General features: G+C 39.5%; 2 non-coding genes across 2 annotated transcripts; both read right to left on the minus strand.

Annotated features, from left to right (window-relative positions):
* Positions 1 to 3527: 3527 nt before the first annotated feature.
* Positions 3528 to 3598, minus strand: trnag-gcc (transfer RNA glycine (anticodon GCC)). The gene has a single exon. It is a non-coding gene; the product is annotated as a tRNA-Gly (tRNA).
* Positions 3599 to 21802: 18204 nt separating this feature from the next.
* trnag-gcc (transfer RNA glycine (anticodon GCC)) lies at positions 21803 to 21873 on the minus strand. The gene has a single exon. It is a non-coding gene; the product is annotated as a tRNA-Gly (tRNA).
* Between the last annotated feature and the right edge of the window lie 706 nt (positions 21874 to 22579).

Genomic DNA, 22579 nt, shown 5'->3' on the forward strand with positions numbered 1-22579 from the left:
AATAGCTTATTCAGAAGCAGCGCTGGACCGGGAACGAACCAGCTTCTTCCCAGGCAAAAGAGTGACTTGTGAGGACTCGCGGTCACACTCTGTGCATAGAGACTTTCTACTAGCCAGCCGGACTGCTGGTAGATCCCCTCGGAGCAACGACTGCCCTGCGCGCCGCAGTCAGATTCCTCCGGCCTTCCTACTCCGAGCTGCACCTCGACTGGTTGGCCGGTAGCAAGAGGACGCCGACACAACGCCCATTGGACAACCGCTGCAACAGAGCCTGTCAGCTGGTTTGGTGTTCGTGCCGGGAAATTCCAAATCCAAACACAGTGGATAAGTAAACCCCATGTTCTACATTGCGTCTCGAGAATTTAATTGTACCTCAACACAAGTTGTTATCAATTTAATTCATGAGTAATGTATTTACTTCCGAGTTTAGAGTAACAGTGGGTAATAACACTGATTAGCGATTTGGTAACCGAACGATATATATTGACATATATTCTCTGTTGTGTATCTCTTTGTGTTTGCATCTCTTCGAGATTATATACCTTGTATATTGATAACCCTCACAGTAAGGTCTGCCGCTCGTATCCAGGCAGACTAGTATATGTTTGGTGCACAGTTTATATTAATAAATGTATCTCGTGTATTGAACCCGTGTGTGTGCGTTGTTAGTTGTTCTGACGATTGATTTTCTAAAAGCCCCAACGAACAACCTCGTGATTACTGCTACAATTGATAATTGTCTCAGTAAACCCATCAAACCACTACACTATCAAGACCAGCCATACACAGTACAGTTTATGTACATACAGTAATGTTTATGTTCCTAAATTAATATCGTTTATGACCTTCAGATGCGTTATGCTCCTCTTCTTTTTATGCTCAGCTACTAAAATTTCCCTTTAGTGGTAAAATTCCATATAAATATTCAAAACTAAGCGGATTGAAATGTGCACAGTAAAGACATTAGATGATGAAATCTTTTCACTACCAACCAATGCACCACGAGTGCCCCTGTCGGTCATTTTGGCCAGCCAATCACTTACCGCGGTGCCCTACGGTGCCCTGCGGGTTGGTTACTGTACCACGGGTTTTTACCGCTCATTTTCAATGGCTGCATCTGTAGGTTGTCTCTCGCAGTGTTCAGGAATTGCATTCCGAAACTGAGTCAGATCAAAAGTTGTAAGAAAAGCACCTATGGTGTCGGTTCTAACAGCTTTATTGATTCGATGTTAAAGGCCGGAAATGGGGCACAAGGCACGCGACCGCAAAAAGCGTCGCCATCTGCTTCCAGCTGCAAAATGCCGTTTGCGGACGCTGAAGCATTTGAACTTGAACTTTATTGCCATATGTAACCGGTACTGGTACAATGGAATTCTTACTTACAGAAGGTCTCTCGATTGTAAAACAAGTGTAAAAAACAAGACAAAGTGCAAACAGTGCATCAAGACAATGTACAAACAAACAATAGACAATGTGCAAGTAAACATGTAGACATTTCTTTCCAAGGCAGCGGGTACAAGCGATCTCGCGTTTTAAAACCACCAGGAAAAGCAAAAAGGCACTTTTCCTTGCTTGCGCCGGCACACAACGACGTGAGGAGGACACCGTAGTCAGCAGGATTCGAACTTGCGCGGGGAGACCCCAATGGATTTCTAGTCCATTGCCTTAACCACTCGGACACGACTACAGCGCGCGCCGCCATTGCTGCGTTCTTGCTACAATCTCACATGGATCGCGAGGCGCCGGCGGAAACCTTTTTCAAAGTCGTTCTCCATTAAAAAAAAAACCTTTCCAAAATACAAGCCTTGCAGACAGACACGCCTCAGAGGACTTAAGGGTTGCTTCATGTGGGAATGATAAAGTCTCCCCGTCCGGACAGGAAAATGGCACTTTGTTAGACACAAAAAAACAATCAACAACAGACAAATGTCTACAAGCATTTTAGAAGCCGCTCTTGAAATAGCTCTTACATTCGTGTTAGACGCAGGAATCGCCTTTTTATTGACGCTCTTACGAACGCCATGGAAAGCAAAACAAAGCAAAGCAGAGCAGAACAAAACGAACAAAATAAAACCCTCACGTCCTGCACTTGAATATAATGCCATTACGTTCCGAAGCGGTATTGGACGTCATCCTAGCACTGCAACCCGGGGCGTACGGTATATGGGAACGAGCACACGTCACGAATTGTCTCTAATCACTCTCTGCACTGTAAGGCGCCTTGAAGCGTGCACCCTCAGCATTCATCTTTGCGCATCTGTGAAAGGTAAACTCTTGAGCAAACTCTGAACCAGACACTCAAACTCCAGCTAGCATTAGGGGTAGCATTCCCACGCTACTTGAACACTTTGTTTACGCTCAGTGCTGGATTTTGGGAACTTTAGGACGAGTGGGACTTTTCTTCTATCTGTCAATTCGTTTTGTTTTGGAGACTCTTGGCTGTCTGTGTTGTATAGTGCAGCTTAAATAAAACGTTTTCGAAAACTGTGCCGGCTCAAAAGTTGTAAGAAATCCTCTCCAGCTCTTTTAAGTCTCTTCAGTTTTGTCATTTAAAGTGAAACTAGATGTATAACTGGAGCCTCACTTATGCAAATGGTGAGGCTCCAGTTCGACATCTAGTTTTACTTTATATGACAGAAGTACGTCAGACTGCGCCGGACTGGGGGATCACTTCCGGTTATTTTTACCATCTTAAACATTTGAAATCCTCCCCTAGGCAATTGTGACACTTCATCTTGGCTCCACCTAGGACACTCTTCAATCTTCCATCACTTCTCTCTTCTCCCGCAACACTCTCGTCTGTCGGTAGTATGTGGCGTCTTTGCATTACCACCAATCTCACCACAGCAAGAAAGCAGCAGGTTTTGGCAAGAGAGGAGGAGACTGCCTGGCCCAAACAGGGATCGAACCAGAGACTTTGGCGTTACTAGCACCACGCTCAAACCAACTGAGCTAACAGGCCTTGTTCTCGCTGTCCTCTCTGTGCTGCAAAAAATGGAATTCAGGGAAGTTTCTTTTGTCCTTCTTTGAATAGAAAGCCCTGCAATTCAGTGTACGGGCCTTCTCGTGCTGTTTAATGGTTCTTCAAAAATTCAAATTCAAATCCTACACTGGCCTGAAGTGCCCCCCCATTTCACAGCATTTTTCAGCTGATTTAAATGTACCTAAAGGAGAAGCATTATTGAAGACCATCAATTACCAAGAGCTTTTGTCAAAGGTTTTGGTGGTCACTTTTAATGACCACAGAGAGCTATGACCTCGGTTTTACATCTCATCCAAAAGACAGCGCCTTTTTACCACACAGCGTCTCCGTCACTATACTGGGGCATTGGGACCCGCACAGACGTCAGGGTGAGCGTCCCACCGCTGGCTCCATTAACACCGCTTCCAGCTGTAAGCTTTGCTTTTCCCTGTAGGTCATCCTCATCCGGGTACTGACCTGGCTCACAGCTTCTAAGCTTCAGTGGGTTTTCAGTTGCGAGTTGAAAGGGGATGCAAGTGATGGAGCCGCTCGCTGCAAAAGCCACTGCATTGGCCAGGAATCGAACCCGGGCCTCCCGCGTGGCAGGCGAGAATTCTACCACTGAACCACCAATGCACGCTGCAAGGGTCTACAAAAAAGACGCTTTTTTACCACTCTGTGCTGGATGTTGGGTCCCAAGGGAACTTCTGGACGAGTGAGAATTTTCTGCTATCAAAATTTGGTTTCGGAGACTTTTGGCAGCCTACAGATGCAGCCATTCAAAATGCGCGGGCGATACCGCATTATTTTGCGGTACGCTGTACGCAGTCTACCGCAAGCTACCGGTAAATACCGCGAGTTACCGTAAATTCTCCTATAATACGACAAGCAAAATAATAGTATCCGGAATTTCCGCAAGGTGGAGCTAATAAAGCTCAACCTCTCATGTTTGAGCTGTGGCCATCAAAGTCTTTAACGAAGATATTACTAATAGTATTAATAATGAATGACCTTGGACAAGCTGTAAGTGTAAACTCAAAGTATTGCCCTGGTCAACATTCTTTTTTTCATTGACCGTCTTTGTAAAAGTAACACCACAGCATTTCGCAATCACGCATTTGTTTCCAATCATGCAAAGTACAGTAATTTTTAAGAATCGATTCACCATGCCTTTCACATGCTCATAAAAGAGATTGATTTAGGAACATAAACATATTACCGTATGAAAACTGTACTGTATACAGTATGTATATGTATATTTAATGTCTTAACTGTGCCCGTTTAAGTATTGAATATTCATATCTGATTTTACCACTGAAGGGAAATCTTAGTAGCTGAGCATAAAAAGAATAGGAGCATACTGCAACGCGTGTGAAGGCCATAAACGATATTAATTTTGGAACATAAACATACAGTATATGGCTGGTCTCGGTACTTTAAAGAAAACATACACGAAACATGGTTTCATTATGACCAGAATCGGTCTTGAGATATTTTTAACTTGATTTACAGTATTTGAGAGGTATGTCTTAACACCGATACTACAGTGCTTAAGTACTGCTCACGTATATGTTTCTAGGTTTATATTATGCATTTCATATGGTCAAATTACTTTTGAGCAACTAATAAGAAGCGCGAAACGGTATGCGTTTTAGTTTCGTTTTGTGCTGGGACCCGTGGATTGATTAGAGATATCAAGTACATACAAGTCATTTTTTAAATGTTGTAGTTCGTCTTGAAAAAATGTTACGAGTACATCATCTATCAACAATTACACAGGTTCTGTTTCCATATTGCGGATTTTGGTTACGTAATATTATTTTCTAGATTTCACGTTGTGAATATATGATTTGGGCAAACAGAGCCGCAAAGAAGTACATTATGGGTTGTTGTTGTTTTTTTTGCAGTTTTATCTAGAACAAGCGATGCTTAAATCTTTGTCTGATTCTTGTGAAACTATCCACACGACAGTTACAGTACCTAGGAGTTGACTTCAGTGATGTCACTGATGGGATGTTTCTAAAAATCCATCCTCTGTAAAACGTCTTCTCTAGTTGTCCTGCATATGTATTCGCTAATGAAGCTGTGTGTTCTGAGCCTGGATCTCTACATTTCTGTATGAACCAGCTTAGAGGGCTAAAGACAGCTTGTGTTTAAATTGAGTGTAAGGCAATTTATGCTTCTAAAGTCATGGTCAGCATTTATTATTGTACTGTGCTGTAAACTTGTTCTGTGCCTAGTCACATTATTTTATAGCGTTTTTATAGTGTTATCAAATCCGGTGGTGCTGTGTGTTAGTTTCCTGACTCCCATGTCACATGGTCTGTGATTGAAACCTGTGAAACCGGTTTAATTTGTCACAGCCAGCACTCCGGCAGAGAGGGGGTTGTGCTCGTAAAGTAGAAGAAGGCGAGATTTCCAGCGAAAGACACCTCCCCCCCACCCTCATACGATTCGCATTGTAATTACACATTGTAATTGTATTACACATTGTACACATGCTTAAAAGAGAAGAGAGAAAACGCAAGCCTTCTTCAGGTGTGAGGGTCTTCTGCTCAGAATGAAACGCTAAAATGTAATGTAGGCTCTGAATGGGTTCAATTATGATTTGGGCTTGATTAAGGTCGCTGCCTTTCATCTAAAACCCTACTTGAATCCTTCGAAACTAAAAATCAGTGTTTGTGAGTTCTAAATAAAGAGGTATCCAGGTAACAGTGAAACGGGCGGACAGTCTGGGGAGATCGCCCGTTTTCCATGTAAATAGTTCCCTGGTTCCGCACCCCTTGGTGTTTCTCTCGCTCTCTCTCGGGTCACCTGATCATTAGCTCAAAAGATTTCAGTGCTTTGTGTATATTCTAATGGTAGTGGGGGCAGGGTGTGTGCGAACAGGTTTGGTTGAAATTGAATTGGAGATCTATGTTCTTCACACCTGAAACATTTCCTCTGAAAGCATTTTCTTCGCTGTTTAACCGATCTTGTTACAGCATGTTACAGTTTACTATTATTAACCATATTAATTTTAAGTGCTTAATGCCATTTTTTGACCAGGCACGAATATTCTTAAGTCCATATCTTCGCAAGGGAATCAGTGCAAATTGCAATACTAATTAAATTAAAACTACTAACTACTAACTAATACTAATTAAAACAAACCAGAAACGTGTTGTTCTGTCTAATGACATTACAAGTGGAAAGATTACAGATTTTAATCGTCTTTAATTTTGTTACGTTATACATTTTAGAAACGTTTCATCCATACAAACACCACAAAACTATTTTCGATTGTATTTCTGAATAGTATGTTACACTTAGTTCACTGTTTTAAATACATCTAATTAAGAAAGTTAGGTGTTAGCATAAACTATTAGCAATCAATAATATTAAATTAAAGTTAAATACAAAACTAAAGAAAAAATAGGGTTAAATATAATTCAAAATATTTTGCTAACAATGTTAACTGTTTATGAATAATAAAATGTATTAACTAAGGAGTAGGATGGCACAGTTGTTAGTATGTTTTTTGTTTTGTTTCTTTTTCATAAATACAACAGTAGTACCTGATGTCTGAAGTGGAAATCTAATAAGTAAATTGATTCTTAAAAATGTAGAGAGCTTTGAAAAAAATATATTGGCGCTTTTAGATAATATATTTCAAGGATGTAACTGCTGTGCTACAGTACGTGCAGAATTTTAGAAATCAGTTTGTCAACAAAGTACACTGTTTAGGTTAGTTTAGAAGACAATGTACCAAAACAATATATGCTGTCTGGGTCATTAGAATTAGCTGAAAGTAACTGATAAGCTTTGAATAACAAATCTAGTTTTTCTTCTCTCGCTCTATGATGTAATCTGTTTTCTCTTAGAGAAAGGGGAAGTTTTAGAAGGGACCAAGTGCTGAACTTTTTTACAGCGCAACGTCTTATAAAAACCCTGTTCTGCTTGTAACAAATTGAGTCTCTGGTTGCACTTTGCGAAGTGGTAGCAGGGCTCCCAATATTGCAATATTGAAATAAAGACCTTACTCAGGTGAGAACTCTCTCTTGTGGCTTCCTTGATAGTTATATTTCCATGACATGTCTCAGTGGCTTTCAAAATTAAATTATGCATGCAAACCTGTGAACTAGAAAGATAACTAAGATACCCATCCATTTATAATGGTGGCGAAGTGGTTAGCATTGCTATCTTGCAGTACTGGGGTCCTAGGATCAATTCCTGAAATCCTGTGTGTGGGGGTTTTACATGTTCTCTCTGGGTTACATGGTTTTTCTCCATATGTGTGATATGACTCCCTCTCGCACTCCGAAACATACTGGTAAGTTAATTGGTTTATGGGAAAACTGGCCCTGGTGTGTGTGTGTTTGTGTCTGTCTGTCCTGTGATGGACTGGCGCTATGTCCAGGGTCCGTTGCTTACTGGGATAGGCTCCAAATCCTCTGTACTGGATAAAGAGATTAGAAATGGATGGAAGTAAAGGCACTGTGTGGATGGAACTATACACAGTGTTAGAAACCCACGATGAAATGGCAGCATCTCACTGAGAATAAAATATTTAATAGTGCTGGCTTAAGGAAACAGCCTTTCCACCTCTCTTGCACATCAGTATCCATACCTAGTTATTTAAACAAATTGCCTCTAATTATAAACATCTTAATGTGCTGGCTCTGTGGATCCGCATCAGCTATGTTTGCCCATTCCTTCAATTCATGTGCATCCAACACACAGTTCAATGCCAGCAACTACACATAATCTAAAATACAATCCTTATTTCAGCATCTATGTAAACATATAGTCTGTTAACTTCATCATCTTCATCAAAAGTATGCCTAACCCCATTAGGAAGTGTTCTTGTTATAAGTGTATTCCTCAGCTTTCCCCAAATTATCTTCTTCTTGCCAACATCTCTAGTCTTTTATCCTGCAATAACTCAGCCAACACTTAAATCTCCAAAAGCTGCTTGTGTTAATTTCTTTAAATCACAAATATCATGTGTAAATACTGGCCATGTAATACTCTGCATTGTGGAATAATAGTTTATTTTAAAGGGAACTAGAGAAATCAAGAAAGGCTTTTTTTCTAGAATTAATAAATGCACATCCTGTTCACTGGTGAAATTAAATCCACACTGAGCAATCTTCAATATGTTCAGAATATGACAGCAAGAATCCTATCAGGGATGCATTACACCTGTTTTCAAGTCCTTGCACTGGTTACCTATCAGATTTCGAGTCAACTTCAAAATCCTTATCCTCCTTATACAGATGCAGCCATTCAAAGTGCGCGTTACAGACACGTACCGCAGGTGGCGTCGCTCAGTGTGACGCAAGATGACGCGTGGCACCGCAGTACGTGATTGGTTGACCAACAGGGGCACTCGTGGTTCGTTGGTTTGTCGTAGAAAGACTTACAGTACAGTAAACGTCTTTGCTGTGCCCGTTGTAGATATTGAATTTTACCACTGAAGGGAAATCTTAGTAGCTGAGCATAAAAAGAATAGGAGCATACTGTAACGCGTGTGAAGGCCATAAATGATATTAATTTTGGAACATAGACATACAGTATATAGCTTTTCTTGGTACTTTAAAGAAAAAAATACACACCAGTATTCCATTTCTCCCTAACGATTTTAAGCATCGAAGTATTTAACTAGCATGTGAAATAGCGTGTGAAAAAGTGGTAGTTTTAAGCTTTTCTGCTAATATAATATGGAATCGCGTATCTAAAGAATTTAATAACGGTATTCGTGTGCTGCGACAGGGCTGTGTAGGGCTGTTTCGCCTGCCTGTTCATGCGTGCTGTCTTGTAGCCGACTGGTCTAGGTGCGTGACTACCAGCGGGCAGGTTGTGTGTTCGAATCCAGCTGGTGCTAGACTTTTCTTTTAACAAACATTTCTTCGAAAAAATAGAATAGCGATATTATGGACAATCAATTGACTTTTATATTTCAAACTATCGCAACATGATCGATATTTGCGATATTTTGAACATATCTTCCCTTCTGACAGTGGCTCCTGCTTCTATTGTGTGTGTGTGTGCAACAGAGTAAATTTTTATAGAGAAATGGAGGCTGGACAGTATGCGTTACAATATAAACATTTATATTGATTTAAATCGTGTTCTGATTTAAATCGCAAACGCGTGTTTAATTATATGTGTTTTTTAATCATAATCAGGCTAATGCAACATAAATTGATACAGTATCTTTGTCTTCTAAGTATCTTAATAAACTTTCAGCATAGCTTTCTACCCGTCAAGATTTATATTTCTTGGGATTTTGGGATCAAATGTGGAAGGATTAGATTATAATCGTTTTTATTTGTCAAATACGTGATTGTATTTCTGAATGTTATGTGACACCTACAGTAGTTCACTGCTTTAAATACATCGAATTAAGAAAGTTATGTGTAGCACTTTAGAACTTTTTTCTGAACCAGGGAAAATCTGATCATGTTTCTCTATAACAATAATAAAAAACTTTATTTTACATATCGCCTTTAAAAGTGGCATCTCAAAGCAATACAGTAGATCGAAAAACAGTTAAAAGGGACCAAATTAAATACCAGACAATCGCAAACGCGTTTTCAATAAAATTATTTTATTCATTCAGCAGTTTGTGAGAGGGACATCCAGCAGGGAGAGACACACACACCGGTTTTCATTGACAAAATTGTTTTTTTTCAATTCCTCTTGTCTAACAGGAATGTTTTGTTTGTGGACAGACTGTTAGACAAGAGGAAAAGACCGCCTCCTCCTATGAAGCATTAATCGCGTATCTAAGGAAAATTGCAGTATACCTTTGTTCATGCACATCATTATACAGTACAGTATCTCAATTTGTATTTCGATTAAAAAAAATCGTTTGCCCAGCCACTACTGTTGTTATTGTTTTTATCCTGTAAAGCGTTTCCTTTTTCTGCGTTTTCCATTTCCTTTTTCTGATCACTCGCTTTCTGGATACACATCTCACCTGTCCTGTTCTTTGTTTTCCTGGTTTGCTGATTATGCCTGCTGCGGTCCACTCCTACCCTCACACCTAAAGAATACTATTTTAAATTTCTTGGCGCAGTTCATTAACCCTTGTATGTGCTGTCCGCGCCGAAAATGCAATTAAAAAAAAGTCAAAAAACGCACTCAAAATACAATTTATAGCTTAATAAGATACACTCCACAGGCAAATTTAATTGTGTGTTAGTTTCCTGACTCCCATTATTTAAACTGCGACACTGATCATTCATCTCTAAATAAACTTTATTTTATATAGCGTTTTATGCGAATAGGTAATTAGATTGCTCATAAACCTAATCGCTTTTTCTACATAAACACAGCGTGATTGCTCTCTGAAAATGCTTTTCCTTTATTTTTAAAGTAGGCTCAGATTTCAACTATAGATCGTATTATTATAAACTTTCTTGGAAAAATGTATTTTATGTAAACCATGTTTGCTATTAATTTATTTAGGGCTAAAATACGTTCATTGTCTTCCAATCGAGTCGAGTCGACATTGGAAGCCTGCCACACCCGGACTGTTAAACCAACGCATTAGCACGTCAAAGCCCGTATTGGTATTGAGCCAGTATTGTCTTTAGTATTCCCCCCCTCTCCCCTCAATTCAATTCAATTCAAGGTGTTTTATTTGCATGACAGATGGGTACAAGCAGTGTTGGGTATGTATGTTGTAATGCTTTCGGCAGACAGGCACTGTGTAAGAGCCGGCGCACCAGAGGAGCGCACTGAGGGAGCGTCTGCATTTATAACTTAGTTTTTAAAATTAGTCAAGCAATATGAAGCATCTCCTTTTACGTTTAAGTCCCTTAAATACATTGAGCACAGCTTTCTCATCACTTAAGATTGCTTTTGATACCATCCTTACACAAAGCAGAAGGGAGATCTTAGTGCCTGAGCATAAAAAGAATAGGAGCATACTGCAACGCGTGTGAAGTCCATAAACGATATTAATTTTGGAACTTAAACATACAGTATATGGCTGGTCTCGGTACTTTAAAGAAAAAAATACACACCGGTATTCCATTTCTCCCTAAACATTTTAAGCATCGAAGTCTTTAACTAACGCGATACCGGAGTCAACAAGCATACTTTTAGAATTTGATTAAAAGGGAATATAATATGGAATCGCATATCTCAAGAAATTAATAACGATATAATTATATTCATGTTGCAAAAGAACTGCAACGGACATAAAAACTCCCTTGCTTTTAACAGAGCGTTCCATAATTTCTAACTACGAAAATGCCAGGTGAAAGGATTTGTAAACATATTTTGTTAAAGCGAGTCAGTTTTTTCCGCAACACATAAAAGACATTTTTCCAAGAAAGTTTAGCCTTTGTCACTAATGAAACCACTAAATAAAGACATAAATCTAGAAATCTTAAGATTTGTTTTATTTAATGTTGGTAGCAGGATGAACTGTCAGAGTGTATATTTTGTCGCAGAGTTGCTGCAAGATGTTAACAGTGAAAAAGGTATTTAGAAATGAGTTATTTCAAGATGAAAATTTTCAGAATAATTGCAAATCTAGCAGGATAGAGAAAGCACAGAAAACTGGCAGTTAGATTGATCAGACTAGTATGAAAAGTCATTTAGCAAAGGGAATGAGAAGAGTGACAAACTAGTATACTTTAGATCTTTTTAAATCTGATCATGTTTCCCTATAACAATAATAAAAAACTTTATTTGATATATCACCATTAAAGGTGGCATCTCAAAGCAATACAGTAGATGTAAAAACAGATAAAAGGACCACAGATTACAAAGTAAATGCATATAAGAAAGACAAGCAGTTAGAGGTGCTACCAAAATTAGAAAATGAAGCAGATACAGACACTAAGTCTTCTGAAAAGAAAGGTTCTGAGGTTAGATTTAAACTGGCCCTGGTGTGTGTGTGTTTGTGTCTGTCTGTCCTGTGATGGACTGGCGCTATGTCCAGGGTGTATTCTGCCTTGTGTCCGTCGCTTACTGGGATAGGCTCCAAATCCTCTGTACTGGATAAAGAGATTAGAAATGGATGGAAGTAAAGGCACTGTGTGGATGGAACTATACACAGTGTTAGAAACCCACTATGAAATGGCAGCATCTCACTGAGAATAAAACATTTTATAGGGCTGGCTTAAGGAAACAGCCTTTCCACCTCTCTTGCACATCAGTATCCATACCTAGTTATTTAAACAAATTGCCTCTAATTATAAACATCTTAATATGCTGGCTCTGTGGATCCGCATCAGCTATGTTTGCCCATTCCTTCAATTCATGTGCATCCAACACACAGTTCAAAGCTAGCAACTACACAAAATCTAAAATATGAGCTCTACTTGCCACTTACAATACCAACAGTACCAGCTAACTTTAGTAGTGACATTTTCATGGATCTTTTTAACAATAAAATTTACAACATCAGACTTCAGACACAATTAAACAGGGCTCAAAAAAGTCTGGTACAAACATTTTCAGCATGGAATAAACCTTTACTTTAATGGTATAAACCTTAAATGGATTCATATTCTCAATAAGATTTGGTGCTCAGTAACATGACTTAGAAAATGACAGAAGACATACGTATCATGCTTATCCTTCTATTTTTCATAATTGTAAACTCCTTAAGGCAGTTACATTTTCTCTGTTCTGACCTGGAGTTACAGAGAAATTTAAATTCTAATAAGAGATTTGTAATGAGGAAAGTCATACCAATCACTCATACCAGGATTTGCAATCACAATACAAATACTTTCTTTCTGTATGTGTTTATTTTGCAGTTTGAGTCTATGGCATTCCTTTGGGGGTCTATACTCCAAGGCATGACTTTTTTATGGGAACATGACATTTTTTTTAAAGTCTTTTAATGCAAGCTTCATATAAACCCTTAGCAGTGGTTACTGTCTGGAGCAGGTACTTGAATGGCACAGATTCATTGAAATGATTCAATTTCTTTTGAAAATATTTGGGATAATACATATTCCAGAAATCACAGCCGTTGAATTATCCAGAAATTAATTTCTCTCAGGGTGTATTTAACCCCTCATGGATGGCATTGTATGAAATGAGTTTGAAGTTCCCCATTTGCCTCTATTATGAGATGCTGTGGACACTATTTTATACATTTTAGGAGTGTCCATAGGAAGGTATGTTCTAGAAAGAGTGAACTTCTGTTTTGCCATTATTTTTAATAGGGGCGTTACATGTTTACACTTGGTGCTCCTACTAGAGGAGAGGATATGATTAATCTAGGCTTATCACAGAAACTGAAACACATCTGGTTGGTGAGTCTACTGTGGGTAAAATGTTACTGGTACCGCATGTTGTAAAGCTCGGTATTTTCTCTCTTGGCCTGACATTTTTTAATGTCTGAGTGTTAGAATCCATGTTGTTGCTGGTAAGGGAATGGTAGGTGCTGTGATTGACACAGTCAAAGCCTTGTATAGAGATACCATTGTAGCTGTTTGACAGTATTTTAGATGCCCTTAGTTAAAAGCATGGGAGGAAGTACTGCCAAGGGAAGGGGGGGGAGCAAGGATTTTTTCTTTGAGTTTGTGAGGTTATTTTTTGTTATATTGTGTTTCAGAAAGCAAGAAAATAAGATTTACTGTATGATAAAAAGAGAAAGAGCTGGAGTAGATCCTCAGATCAGTTTGCTACCAGCAATCAAACAAAAAAATGGAAAGAATTGTCTCCTCCTGATTGGAACCTTTCTTACTGTCTTATTATAATTTATCAGGCTACCTTTTAATTTCCACTGAGAGAAGGAAGTCACTTGTCATGCAGCTATTTTATTCTTCATTGCACAATATGCTCTAAGTTAGCAAATGAAACATGAAATAAATCAAGAATACGATTAACATGAATGTATAAACATCCAAACTATACTTTATCACATTTAATTATTGGGTTAGCTTTTTATTGAGCCAAAATGTTATAAATGTGTGAACGTCTGTAAAATGGAAATATTTATATTTTTCTCTTTTCTGTTACCTGCCTGACAGCATTTTGTATCCCATTCAGTATATTACTGAAAAATATTAGACCCAACCTAAAGAATTCATGGGGGTAGTGGGACACAGTACTGCAAAGAGTCTCCTAAAGGGACAGAGCTATTAGTACTTATGTGTTTGAGTCTGGAGAATATAGTAAACTCTAAACATTAAGGGAATGCATGGAATCGGAAAATATAAATTGCATAGTACACAAGACTTAACTGGTTTTATTCTAGGAAAGCAGACAAGACTGAGTCATGGGACTCAGAGGATCCAAGGCTAGACTGAGTATAATAGGCTTCGGGCTTCTATTGTGACATCTACTGTAAATTACAAAAATGTTAAAAGTAAACAAAATAAAGTAACTAGAATGTGGTCTGAAATCACCCCTTTAGACACCCCTTTTACTTCACTGGAGTCAGATATGAAAGGCAATAGTCTCCCGTTCTGTCTGCTGTGTGTTGCAGCAGAGGGACTCCCTGCAGCTGAAAGGGGCAGAGTAACTTGCATGCCCTCTAGTACAGTTTACACATGCACGACTTTAAAAGCTAGCAAGACAGGTTTCGATTCACATTAGCTGGCGAGCCTTGTTAAAAAACGAATGATAATGTAACATGCCACTGTTCATGAACAAAGTTATACTGAGATTTCCTAAGATACGTGATTAAAAAATAAATAAATAAAAATTTGAATCTCCTGCGGAACACATTCCATAAGAATCAGCGGTTTTACAGTATATATCGCCTTTAAAGGTGGCTTCTCAAAACGCTTTACGGGATAAAAACAACCAGAACAGCAGCAACAACAATATTGTATTTCGTTGCATTTTGAAAACCAAGTAATAACTTAACTATACAGTACGTGCAAACGTTTCGTATGTTGCTGTCGTGAATGCCTGCGTACCCATAAGTATTTTATTTGCCTTGAGTCTGTCTACAGTATCTCTGTCCCACTACCCCCCTCTCTCCCTCAATTCAATTCAATTCAAGGTGTTTTATTTGCATGACAGATGGGTACAATTCTTGTTGGGAATGTATACTTTGATATTTACACCCGGCGCGGCACCGAGGGAGCGTCTGCATTTATAACTTGGTTTTTAAAATTAGTCAAGCAATATGAAGCATCTCCTTTAACTTTTAATTCCCTTAAATACATTGAGCACAGCTTTCTCACCATCCTTACACAAAGCAGAAACTGTCCGATGACTCACAGTACAAGTGGAAAGATTACAGATTTTAATCGTCTTTAATTTTGCCTGTGGAGTGTATCTTATTAAGCTATAAATTGTATTTTGAGCGCGTTTTTTGACTTTTTTTTAATTGCATTTTCGGCGCAGACAGCACATACAAGGGTTAATGAACTGCGCCAAGAAATTTAAAATAGTATTCTTTAGGTGTGAGGGTAGGAGTGGACCGCAGCAGGCATAATCAGCAAACCAGGAAAACAAAGAACAGGACAGGTGAGATGTGTATCCAGAAAGCGAGTGATCAGAAAAAGGAAATGGAAAACGCAGAAAAAGGAAACGCTTTACAGGATAAAAACAATAACAACAGTAGTGGCTGGGCAAACGATTTTTTTTAATCGAAATACAAATTGAGATACTGTACTGTATAATGATGTGCATGAACAAAGGTATACTGCAATTTTCCTTAGATACGCGATTAATGCTTCGTAGGAGGAGGCGGTCTTTTCCTCTTGTCTAAAAGTCTGTCCACAAACAAAACATTCCTGTTAGACAAGAGGAATTGAAAAAAAACAATTTTGTCAATGAAAACCGGTGTGTGTGTCTCTCCCTGCTGGATGTCCCTCTCACAAACTGCTGAATGAATAAAATAATTTTATTGAAAACGCGTTTGCGATTGTCTGGTATTTAATTTGGTCCCTTTTAACTGTTTTTCGATCTACTGTATTGCTTTGAGATGCCACTTTTAAAGGCGATATGTAAAATAAAGTTTTTTATTATTGTTATAGAGAAACATGATCAGATTTTCCCTGGTTCAGAAAAAAGTTCTAAAGTGCTACACATAACTTTCTTAATTCGATGTATTTAAAGCAGTGAACTACTGTAGGTGTCACATAACATTCAGAAATACAATCACGTATTTGACAAATAAAAACGATTATAATCTAATCCTTCCACATTTGATCCCAAAATCCTAAGAAATATAAATCTTGATGGGTAGAAAGCTATGCTGAAAGTTTATTAAGATACTAAGAAGACAAAGATACTGTATCAATTTATGTTGCATTAGCCTGATTATGATTAAAAAACACATATAATTAAACACGCGTTTGCGATTTAAATCAGAACACGATTTAAATCAATATAAATGTTTATATTGTAACGCATACTGTCCAGCCTCCATTTCTCTATAAAAATTTACTCTGTTGCACACACACACACAATAGAAGCAGGAACCACTGTCAGAAGGGAAGATATGTTCAAAATATCGCAAATATCAATCATGTTGCGATATTTTGAAATATAAAAGTCAATTGATTGTCCATAATATCGCTATTCTATTTTTTCGAAGAAATGTTTGTTAAAAGAAAAGTCTAGCACCAGCTGGATTTGAACACACAACCTGCCAGCTGGTAGTCACTCACCTAGACCAGTCAGCTACAAGATAGCACGCATGAACAGGCAGGCGAAACAGCCCTACACAGCCCTGTCGCAGCACACGAATACTGTTATTAAATTCTTTAGATACGCGATTCCATATTATATTAGCAGAAAAGCTTAAAACTACCACTTTTTCACACGCTATTTCACATGCTAGTTAAATACTTCGATGCTTAAAATCGTTAGGGAGAAATGGAATACTGGTGTGTATTTTTCCTTTAAAGTGCCGATTCCTGGAATCTGACTGGCTGACACCCCTCTGAAGTGGTTCCATAAAATCTGGTATACGGAAAAGAAAGCGTTGATAAATACAAGTGTCTTTTAATACACTCTTTGCTGTGCTCTTGAGGATCCTTGTGATATTTTAAGCTCTAGTTGAATGATAGGTGTCGCATTTTAAATCATTTTCGTAGTTAGAAATTATGAAACGCCCTGTTAAAAGCAAGGAAGTTTTTATGCCCGTTGAAGTAAAACAAAATGCCTGACAAAGTATGGCTTTGACAGATTCCTAGTGCTTGTACAAATGTGCTAAAGAAATTATACTTTGAGTATACAGCTTGTCCAAAGTCATCCATTATTAATACTATTAGTAATATCTTCAGTAAAGGCTTTGATGCATAAATATTTCTGATAAAGGTAGGTTGTGTACTTTTGTCCAACTGAGCAATCTTGCTTTCATAAAATATACCAACATTTTAATGACTGATGATTAACATGCTGTAATACACAGTTCAAAATTAAAGGCTCAAATGCTGTACATGAGAGGTTAAGCTCCCCCTGGCGGTTTTACAAGGCGACGCCGGATAGTTAACCACGTGACACCACGTTAAATGCGTCATACTGCGTGATACTGCGACACGCCCACCGGGGTATGCCGCGAAATACCTCACTCATTTTGAATGGCTGCATCTGTATACTGTCCTACAACTGTTATTATTGATCACCGAATTATTGTACTTGACATGACTTCATTCAGCCTTTCCTGAACGTCTATGACAGGCAGAGAGAGTGCTGTTTCTGGTGCGATCTTTTGCAGCTGACATTTCACTGTTTTAAACGAACAAGAAATTAGATTGCTCATAAATCAGTTATTCTATATAAACACAGCGTAATTGCCCTCCGAAAATCCTCTTTTTCTTGTTCGTTTTAGAGACCTTGATCGAAACTGATTTTAGATGTCAGAAAGGATTTATTTTCTCTGTATTTCCTACATTGCTTTGTCGAGATTTTAACTTTATATCTAACTTTATATCTAGGCTCAGATTTCAACTATAAATCGTACAGTAATTAATAGCAGTAAATACTGATGTTTTGCGCCCTCTTACCACAAAAATATATGTTTTGTAGTTGGGATTAACTTTATTTCGTACGCGTAGCTACTCCGATTCGGACACCGAACAGTTAAAGATGGCGGCAAATCAGACACCCAGAGAGGGGGCGTCTTCTCGCCTCCATAACTAAAATGCCAAATAGGAGTGGCTTAAGCGACATACACAGTCGTGTAACTGACAGTTTGAGGTAGCCTATCGTGTAAATTTCGCTTTGTTGCTGATAGGTTAAGCTTTCGAAACTCTGCCCCAAAGTCATGTGACTGATTTTTCGCCCTGTTTTGTTGGTTAAACGCAATGATCACAAGCACCACCATGGTAACTGGGATGTGTAGTTTTTAATTCCGTTTGAATTATAACTGTACGTACTGTCTTCATATTTGGCCAGGGCTTTAAAGAGAAGGCGCGCCAAAAAATTTCGGTGCCGTCGTCTCCGCTTTAAAGGTACCCCCGTGCTGGAAGAATTTGAACTCGGAACGTTTGCCCAGCGTAGTTATAGTGGACATAAAAACAAGAGTTTGCTGGCATTATATCCTAGAAGACACAGACCGGCACCAGACCGGTAAATGCTTGATGAACTAGGGATTGGACAGTTTCCAAGTGCTTGTACAATCGATGGAAATGTTCAAATATTGTGCAAAAGAAATAAACACAATAATCATTTATTTCTTTATCATATTAGCTAGCTAATATCCTCTCTTTGCTAGTTAGTGGCTGTGTTTCTGCGTTGGGTAGCAACGGGTGACTGTTCTCAGGCGGAAGATGTAAACAGCTTAATTTTCGTGTTAAATAATTTTTAAAAATTAAAATTCATTCTATACAGCAATCACATATTTGGGTACCGTTTCATACAACTTTCATGCTTAAAATGTTTAGGGAGAAATGGAAGACTGGTGTGTATTTTTTCTTTAAACTATCAAGACCAGCCATACACAGTACAGTTTATGTACATACAGTAATGTTTATGTTCCTAAATTAATATCGTTTATGACCTTCAGATGCGTTATGCTCCTCTTCTTTTTATGCTCAGCTACTAAAATTTCCCTTTAGTGGTACAATTCCATATAAATATTCAAAACTAAGCAGATTGAAATGTGCACAGTAAAGACATTAGATGATTAAATCTTTTCACTACCAACCAATGCACCACGAGTGCCCCTGTCGGTCATTTTGGCCAGCCAATCACTTACCGCGGTGCCCTACGGTGCCCTGCGGGTTGGTTACTGTACCACGGGTTTTTACCGCTCATTTTGAATGGCTGCATCTGTAGGTTGTCTCTCGCAGTGTTCAGGAATTGCATTCCGAAACTGAGTCAGATCAAAAGTTGTAAGAAAAGCACCTATGGTGTCGGTTCTAACAGCTTTATTGATTCGATGTTAAAGGCCGGAAATGGGGCACAAGACACGCGACCGCAAAAAGCGTCGCCATCTGCTTCCAGCTGCAAAATGCCGTTTGCGGACGCTGAAGCATTTGAACTTGAACTTTATTGCCATATGTAACCGGTACTGGTACAATGGAATTCTTACTTACAGAAGGTCTCTCGATTGTAAAACAAGTGTAAAAAACAAGACAAAGTGCAAACAGTGCATCAAGACAATGTACAAACAAACAATAGACAATGTGCAAGTAAACATGTAGACATTTCTTTCCAAGGCAGCGGGTACAAGCGATCTCGCGTTTTAAAACCACCAGGAAAAGCAGAAAGGCACTTTTCCTTGCTTGCGCCGGCACACAACGACGTGAGGAGGACACCGTAGTCGGCAGGATTCGAACCTGCCCGGGGAGACCCCAATGGATTTCTAGTTCATCGTCTTAACCACTCGGCCACGACTACAGCGAGCGCCGCCGTTGCTGCGTTCTTGCTACAATCTCACATGGATCGCGAGACGCCGGCGGAAACCTTTTTCAAAGTCGTTCTCCATTAAAAAAAAAACCTTTCCAAAATACAAGCCTTGCAGACAGACACGCCTCAGAGGACTTAAGGGTGGCTTCATGTGGGAATGATAAAGTCTCCCCGTCCGGACAGGAAAATGGCACTTTGTTAGACACAAAGAAACAATCAACAACAGACAAATGTCCACAAGCATTTAAGAAGCCGCACCATGTTCTTGCTACAATCTCACACGGATCGCGAGACGCCGGCGGAAATCTTTTTCAAAGTCGTTCTCCGTTAAAAAAAAAAACCTTTCCAAAATATAAACCTTGCAGACAGACACGCCTCAGAGGACTTAAGGGTTGCTTCATATGGGAATGATAAAGTCTCCCCGTCTGGACAGGAAAATGGCACTTTGTTAGACACAAAAACACAATCAACAACAGACAAAAGTCTACAAGCATTTTAGAAGCCGCACTTGAAATAGCTCTTACATTCGTGTTAGACGCAGGAATCGCCTTTTTATTGACGCTCTTACAAACGCCATGGAAAGCAAAACAAAGCAAAGCAGAGCAGAACAAAACGAACAAAATAAAACCCTCATGTCCTGCACTTGAATATAATGCCGTTACGTGCTGAAGCGGTATTGGACGTCATCCTAGCACTGCAACCCGGGGCGTACGGTATATGGGAACGAGCACACGTCACGAATCGTCTCTAATCACTCCCTGCACTGTAAGGCGCCTTGAAGCGTGCACCCTCAACATTCATCTTTGCGCATCTGTGAAAGGTAAACTCTTGAGCAAACTCTGAACCAGACGCTCAAACTCCAGCTAGCATTAGGGGTAGCATTCCCACGCTACTTGAACACTTTGTTTACGCTCAGTGCTGGATTTTGGGAACTTTAGGACGAGTGGGACTTTTCTCCTATCTGTCAATTCGTTTTGTTTTGGAGACTCTTGGCTGTCTGTGTTGTATAGTGCAGCGTGAAGAAAACGTTTTCGAAAACTGTGCTGGCTCAAAAGTTGTAAGAAATCCTCTCCAGCTCTTTTAAGTCTCTTCAGTTTTGTCATTTAAAGTGAAACTAGATGTATAACTGGAGCCTCACTTATGCAAATGGTGAGGCTCCAGTTCGACATCTAGTTTCACTTTATATGACAGAAGTACATCAGACTGCGCCGGACTGGGGGATCACTTCCGGTTATTTTTACCATCTTAAACATTTGAAATCCTCCCCTGGGCAATTGTGACACTTCATCTTGGCTCCACCTAGGACACTCTTCAATCACTTCTCTCTTCTCCCACAGCACTCTCGTCTGTCGGCAGTATGTGGCGTCTTTGCATTACCACCAATCTCACCACAGCAAGAAAGCAACGGGTTTTGGCAAGACAGGAAGAGACCGCCTGGCCCGAACGGGGATTGAACCCGCGACCTTGGTGTTATTTGCACCACGCTCTAACCAACTGAGCTCACAGGCCTCATGCCGATTGTCCTCTCTGTGCTGCAAAAAATGGAATTCAGGGAAGTTTCTTTTGTCCTTTTTTGAATAGAAAGCCCTGCGATTCAGTGTACGGGCTTTCTCGTGCTGTTTAATGGTTCTTGTAACCCAAATCCTACACTGGCCTGAAGTGCCCCCCCATTTCACAGCATTTTTCAGCTGATTTCAAATGTACCTAAAGGAGAAGCATTATTGAAGACCATCAATTACCAAGAGCTTTTGTCAAAGGTTTTGGTGGTCACTTTTAATGACCACAGAGAGCTATGACCTCGGTTTTACATCTCATCCAAAAGACGGCGCCTTTTTACCACACAGCGTCTCCGTCACTATACTGGGGCATTGGGACCCGCATAGACCTCAGGGTGAGCGCCCCACCGCTGGCTCCATTAACACCGCTTCCAGCTGTGAGCTTTGCTTTTCCCTGTAGGTCACCCTCATCCGGGTACTGACCTGGCTCACAGCTTCTAAGCTTCAGTGGGTTTTCAGTTGCGAGTTGAAAGGGGATGCAAGTGATGGAGCTGCTCGCTGCAAAAGCCACTGCATTGGCCGGGAATCGAACCCGGGCCTCCCGCGTGGCAGACGAGAATTCTACCACTGAACCACCAATGCACGCCGCAAGGGTCTACAAAAAAGACGCTTTTTTACCACTCTGTGCTGGATGTTGGGTCCCAAGGGAACTTCTGGACGAGTGAGAATTTTCTGCTATCAAAATTTGGTTTCGGAGACTTTTGGCAGCCTACAGATGCAGCCATTCAAAATGCGCGGGTGATACTGCATTATTTTGCGGTACGCTGTACGCAGTCTACCGCAAGCTACCGGTAAATACCGCGAGTTACCGTAAATTCTCCTATAATACGACAAGCAAAATAATAGTATCCGGAATTTCCGCAAGGTGGAGCTAATAAAGCTCAACCTCTCATGTTTGAGCTGTGGCCATCAAAGTCTTTAACGAAGATATTACTAATAGTATTAATAATGAATGACCTTGGACAAGCTGTAAGTGTAAACTCAAAGTATTGCCCTAATCAACATTCTTTTTTTCATTGACCGTCTTTGTAAAAGTAACACCACAGCATTTCGCAATCACGCATTTGTTTCCAATCATGCAAAGTACAGTAATTTTTGAGAATCGATTCACCATGCCTTTCACATGCTCATAAAAGAGATTGATTTAGGAACATAAACATATTACCGTATGAAAACTGTACTGTATACAGTATGTATATGTATATTTAATGTCTTAACTGTGCCCGTTTAAGTATTGAATATTCATATCTAATTTTACCACTGAAGGGAAATCTTAGTAGCTGAGGAT

The sequence above is a fragment of the Atractosteus spatula genome (assembly GCF_055471065.1).
Source record: "Atractosteus spatula isolate fAtrSpa1 chromosome 16 unlocalized genomic scaffold, fAtrSpa1.hap1 SUPER_16_unloc_2, whole genome shotgun sequence".
Classification (NCBI taxonomy): Eukaryota; Metazoa; Chordata; class Actinopteri; order Semionotiformes; family Lepisosteidae; genus Atractosteus; species Atractosteus spatula.